The following is a 6,724-nucleotide window of genomic DNA, read 5'->3' as shown; positions in this document are numbered from 1 at the left end:
TAAAACACCTCACACCTTCTGTACAAAAAAAGGAAAAAGTCTTTGTTACCCTGAATTCTTATAGGGATGCGAAAGAAAAGCAATATTTTCAACAAATATGGTTGACAATCTGTATTAAAGGGATTGCTCTTGAGACAGCACCAACCAGGGGAAATATATATCTACACCTCTTTCTTTATTGAGTTATGCTGTATAATTCCTTTTAATCAAATTTTCTAGGGCTTCTCTAATCTGTAAAGTTGACGCGTTTCAGCCAATTTCGTTTGGGCCTCATCAGGACTGGGGCAAAAAGGAAACCATACTTCAATCCGGCCATAAATTAGGCACGGAGAACGCAAGTGTACTTTGTTAGATTTGATTTGTTAGATGAATTATTGCCATGCGCTCACTTCCGAAAATCCTTAATCGTTCGAGCAGGGAGCAAAACCGCTCCCCACGTGTCTGGCTTTCACTTTGCCAAAGATCGCAAAGTGGTTAGTTTCACCAAATGTCGAGAAAATCCTCCATGGCCATATTGTTTGTGCGCCTAGGTAAACGTCTTGATCTTCCAGCCGCGAACAGGCACTGCATTGATTTTTGGCTACACCGCAGCGATGCATTCATTTTTTAATCACATGTCAAGCTCGCGGCAGGAAAAACGGCGCTGAAGGACGATGCATGATTTTTTAGCTCTTAAAGCAGCCAAACCACCTCAGAGGACCCAGAACTGGAGTGTGCACCACTCGGCAGGTCAGAACTTCCAGGAGAGGAGTTCAAGGGAGCTGCAGATGAAGTATTTGATTGCCCTGAGACTTCCAAAAGGAGGCAATCACACACAAGCCCTTGGAGAACCTTGATAAGCAGGATGAGAATGTATAGTCCAATCCTTCCTCTGCCCTAGACTGAAGCAGCAGGCCAGCACAACACAGCAACAAGCAGAGTGGCAGTTTTCCTCCTGCATCTTTCTCAGCTCTTCTTCTTGGCAAAAACTTTTCTTGATCCAGAAGTGTAATAAAAATGTAGGGTTACAGGGTCCAATACTTTTACCCCTTTCCCCCTTTCAAGTAGGCATACTTCAAAGAATAGTCTGTGCACAGATCCTGTCTTGCTCGGTCCTAGCTTCAGACACACTACAGGGGGGTGGATACAACATTGTGAGAGGACAGGCACCGTCCTATTCAGGTGTCAGTGAAAACTCATCCCACCACTCTAGCTCAGGGCACACCTCAGTTCCCATTGTATGACTGTCTAGAGTGATTGAACTAACAACCCAACTGTTAGTCTAAACCAGACGTGGATTCCACAGGTAGTCAGAGGCACAGGACGGTAAAGCAAGAAATAGTCACTTTCTAAAAGTGCATATGCAAACACACAATTTAAAAACCACCTTCATATAATGATGTGTTTTTAAATTCCGACTTTAGGGATCTCCAAATCTCTATATTTTCCCAAATGAAAGGTAGACTTGTAAGATGTTACAAGGCATCTCCAATGGGTAAGATCGTTCTTGTAAAAGGGAAAAACTAAATTAGCAGTATTTCAGGATATGTAAAACACACCAGTACCTGTTCTACCTTTCACATACAGTGCACCCTGCCCATAGGGCTACCTACTTCAGGGGTGTCTTACATGTAATAAAAGGGAAGGTTTAGGCCTGGCAAGTAGGTGCACTTGTCAGGTTGACACAGCACTTTGAAACTGCACTTGCAGACACTGCAGTGGCAGGCCTCAGGCACATTTACAGGGCTACTTGTGTGGATGGCACAATCATGGCTGCTGTCCCACTAGTAGCATTTGATTTACAGGCCATGGGCACACACAGTGCACTTTACCACTTATCTCATGGAGCACTTGCACGTTATCAATGATCAGCAGTAGTGAAGTGCCCAAAGTTCAAAAACCTGCAAAGATGAAGACCAGCATTCTGTAAAAAATACAGGAGGCAGAAGCAAAAAGACGGAAAATCACACCAAGGATACCAGGTCTAACACCAAGTCAGTATAAACTCATTATGGTCTTCACTTATCATGTTTATCAGCTAAGATCTTATATTCAGATTTAGGAAGGAGATAGACATAAATGAATTGCACTGTTAAGGGTCTTTATCTGCCTCGAGAAGCAAGGAAACCACTGCTCGCTTCCATCTCGCCAGACTTTGCCACTCAATATTATTAAGTCAAATAATGCACACCAAATAGGAATGATAATGTCAGTATGACTTTACATACTTTTCATGCTATATCATCAGTATCTGCGGCCTTCCCTTTCTTTGAGTTGTGAAAGTCTCCCATCACTTCTTCTGCACCTATTGATGAATTAAGTTCAGCCTGTTGCATTTAGAAAAATATGTCACATGTAGGTCATCTAACCATCTATTAATATTTTCTTCTTCAGGAAATGGTTTATCTTTATACAACTCTTCAAAGAACTAGCAGTCACAGAACACTGTGTAACTGGTTCTATAGCTTATTTAATAACGTTTTTCTACCTGCAGTCCACTATGAAAATTATGCTTACTGACCCATCCTTGTAAATACATGTAGCATTTCATGAAAGCTATATGTAGCATGGATGAGGTGTACATGTGGGGTTGGTGTACTCCAGGCTGACTGCTCCAAAGTGTTTGTGTAGCCATCAATAAGGTGAACTGGCATGATAGACAGAATAAGTGCAAAAATACCTATTTCCTCTGTCCCACCTGCATGCCACTACATTTTGCATAATTTTGTCCCTCTCTTCCTATGCTGCTGTAGGAAGTTTGTGGCCGGTATGGTTTTGATTTTCCGAGCTAACAACAGAGCAGGGATATATCCTTTGTGCTTACTCTGCTAGTTCTGACCATTTATGACAAGCCTGCCTTCTTCTTAGAAGGATCTTTAGCAAAAGAAGAAAGTACCCACACTTCACGTTATTTAGTCAAAACTCACTTAGAACAAGAAATGAACCAACTTTATCATGTTCATCTCGGCAATTACTTATGCCTTTTATTTGTTTTTTTAAACAGTGCTGTTTTTTAGAAAGAGAAGAAGGAGTTCTCCACAAACATAGCCACACGTTTTAGTGATCTAACTTATGCAACAACATATGTACAAAAATTGAAAACAAACAGTCAATACATTTCATTTCATGGTATGACGTGTAATACTAATTTTTTTCCACCTGTTTGCTTTATTACACGTCATACCATGAAATGAAATGTATTGACTGTTTGTTTTCAATTTTTGTACATATGTTGTTGCATAAGTTAGATCACTAAAACGTGTGGCTATGTTTGTGGAGAACTCCTTCTTCTCTTTCTAAAAAACAGCACTGTTTAAAAAAACGAATAAAAGGCATAAGTAATTGCCGAGATGAACATGATAAAGTTGATTCATTTCTTGTTCTAAGTGAGTTTTGACTAAATAACGTGAAGTGTGGGTACTTTCTTCTTTTGCTAAAGATTTATTGGGCCCAACCCCACTTCTGTCCACAGGGCCATACCCCCCAGTTCCCAAAATTCTTCTTAGAAGGAAGCATCATCTTCAAAAGTACTTTGATGAAGGGCAAGGTGACTGCAATGGGAAACGGCCTTTACCACATGGGTGTACCCACACTTGCTTGAACCACGCATCTGCCTTATGCACGCATATGCATGGTTAAGGGAGATAACAGTCTAGTGTCCAGATGGGACGGGTGAGGATGAGGAAACTTCAGAACAGGAAGCTCCGGACAAATAAGTGGGGTTGGTTTTGGGGGGGTAATTTTTAGAGTTAGGGGTTGGTTTTAGGGCTGAGGGTGGGGGATCAGTGTCGTTTTTTAAAAGGGTGGGCAGGATTTTAGGCATCAGGGTTGGGGAAGGGGTACAGGTAGTTTGAGGGCACCACAGGTTTTGGGGCCCAGGGCAGGGGGGCTGGAGTTGGGGTCGTTTTTGGTATGGGGCAGGCTTTTAGGCCTCAGGGCGGGGGAGGGGAAGGGGGAGTTTTAAGGGCAGGGTCAATTTCAGGGCTCAGGATGGGGGAAGCCGAGGTAAGGGGAAAAGATTTTTTGGGCTCAGGGCGGGAAGGAGTGGTCAGGGTAGTGGACATTTACCACGCATATTCCTTTAGCAAACATGCCCTTACAAAAGAAAATTGTTGTAAAGGCATGCACGGTAAAGGCATGTGTGGTAAAGGAATGCATGGTTAAGACACATTTGTGGTTTATACCGCATTGTAGAAGCACACATGCTTCAGCCATGTGTGTTTCCGTCATACAACCGATTGTAATCACAGAACCAATGAGATGTGTTGAAGCCCCATTTCCACTACTTGAGGTGCCTCTTGGCTGTAGAGATCTGGGTCCCAGTACAAACTGATTAAAAGACAAGGTGAATCCATTGTGAGATGTCTGTCATCCCCATGGAACCAGGATTGTGAAAACATTTTTACACATTTGTTTATCAAAAACAAACAATGGTTTCAGCAAGATGTACTTGAACTGGATTGGATCTTACACAAAATGTCAAGTGCTGCACAAAATTTGAGTGGCTGATTGGGTCCTCCAGTTTGCCATTTTGATAAGATATAAACTGACTTAATGAGCTAGAAAAACGTGTCTGACTTTACTTGCAGCCGGTGCACTGTGTCCAGTCAAAGAAATGATTGAACCGAGTAGAGGAAGACTGGCTCCTTCTCCATGATTCAGGACCAGGTTTAAAAGGCTGCAGAGATACTTACTTTCATGAGAAAAAGGAAATCAGTAAGACATCCCTGTGTGCTGAAACATACCTCACCAGTCATAGGAATCAAGGCCAAATGGCGGATGTACTCCCTATTCCAGATTTGTAGAGTGCTGCAAAGACAGTCATTTGAGAAAGGTAACTGTAGCATTCAAATTTTGTATTATATGCCATCTCCTATGGGGTAAAACTTTAAATCAATGTAGTGTACATCATAACATAAAGAGGCAATAATAAATATCAAAGAATATCATTTGTATAAAAATATAGTCAGTTTTATTTTTCTCTTTTTTGTTTGTATCATATATATTTTTTACGGTTATAATTGATTCAGAATATTGTTAACACTTTATATACATATAATGAGCTATATTCACAGGGAAAAAAACAAAAGGACACAAATTACTATCAAATGACAAGATGGATATTCGGGACTTGTGAAGTAGGCAAAGCGGTGGGTTGGAACACTACGCACGTTTCGGCTACTGCCTTCATCAGGAGACCGTCATTTGCAATAATACATTAGACTACACTGAAAAAGAATTACAAAAATATTTGTCAAAAAAAGCAAAAATGTACACTCTTATTATACACTATTTACAGATAGATTTTACATAGTACCCCTAGGCATGGTCCTTATTTCAGGTCACATAACAATAGATTTGATACTTCTTTTACCAAAAACGCAGCCAGACATTTTCTATAATATTATACAATTGATGCTTGTATTTACAACTAGAAGATAATAACATTTGTATATTTATACATTTGATACATTTTTCCTATTTTTTTAAAAAAAAATTATTGGAAAACCTCAAACATACCATTACAGGAGAGTAAAAGCACAGACCATTGATAATCGACAACAGCATACAAGAACAGAAGGCCTCGCAGAACGAGGGAAAACATTACAGCAATGGTCAACGCAGTCTTGTATTAAGGATCAATAAATGGATATGTCCACAATGTTCCAGGAGTTGGGAGGATTTCCTTTTCTAATAGGATCCGAGGATATTATAGCGCGCAATTTTATAAAACAAAAGAAGAGAATTGGAGCTAAGCGCAGAACAGGAGAGCAGTCGTCATTAAAGGAGCACAGAGCAGGAAGCATGATAAAAGGAGGATGTCACCGAAACGCAGTGTCCCACCAGCAAGAAACTAGAACCAACAGCTACGTCACATAACGACACGATACAGTAAACTCCCCAATAACACTGGACCCCGAGCCCAAATTAAGCAAAGAGTATATAAGAAAAAGGAAGAAACAGAGTAAGAGAAGAAAAAGAAAGAGGGCCATAGGAACAAAGGAAGAACATAAAACACATCCCATCCCCCAACCCCCACCCTGCATACCAGCGGAAGGCCACGGCCCACCCCCCCATAGGCATGCCTGTCGCCCCAAGAAGACCCCAAAGCGGGAAATAACGGAGGAGGGCCGTAGCTCCAGCCCCAGACTCACCCCCAGCCTCCCCACCCCAAAAAAGCGGAAGTCCACTAAGAAGGAGTGTGAGCAACAAGGTATGATCATCCCAGCCATACAAAGTCTCTAGTTCAAACAGCGTTTCGTTCCGGCACCGGATTCACTCAGGAGATGTCGAAGCAGCGGTCAGCCCTGACCAGTCCGGAAAAAAGTCAGCTTGCCACCCAATCCGTGCACAGTGAGACGCAATATACCAAAAGTACCAGTTGAGGCCACACAGATCCACAACAGGGACCACATTAGCAGCAAAGGAACATCTCTCCAGGGCATCCCAATAGTCATCGGTAGTGCATGGCGCCCATGATCGGGAAACAAATGAACTGATAGTAGATCAAAGGGGGTAGCAGGCACACTATCTCAGATACAATGTTCCCCAGTCTCTTCATCCAGCGGCTCACATTCTTGGAAACCAACTACTGCGGTAGCCGGGGAGAAGGTGGGCAGACACTCGTTGTTGCATGTATCTGCGACTAGGTGCGCAACAACAGGAGAAGGTATCAGCTGCGCGGGGCGCATAGTCGTCCCCAGATCTTTCAGGGCAGTGTGCAGGTCTTTGATGGCCAAAAAAA

The 6,724-nt window shown here is 42.1% G+C and overlaps 1 protein-coding gene across 1 annotated transcript in view; it reads right to left on the bottom strand.

Annotated features, from left to right (window-relative positions):
- Nucleotides 1-4,924: 4,924 nt before the first annotated feature.
- The window catches only part of LOC147731073 (uncharacterized), a 77,976-nt gene continuing 76,176 nt past the window's right edge, over nucleotides 4,925-6,724 (bottom strand). Inside the window, exon 5 of the mRNA XM_086954141.1 lies at nucleotides 4,925-5,207. The gene's annotated coding sequence lies outside the window, so the exon portion shown is untranslated. The remainder of the gene's footprint in view (nucleotides 5,208-6,724) is intronic.

Source organism: Lissotriton vulgaris, chromosome 2_1 (assembly GCF_964263255.1).
Source record: "Lissotriton vulgaris chromosome 2_1, aLisVul1.2, whole genome shotgun sequence".
NCBI classification, from domain to species: domain Eukaryota; kingdom Metazoa; phylum Chordata; class Amphibia; order Caudata; family Salamandridae; genus Lissotriton; species Lissotriton vulgaris.
This window is presented reverse-complemented; position numbering and strand designations above follow the sequence as displayed.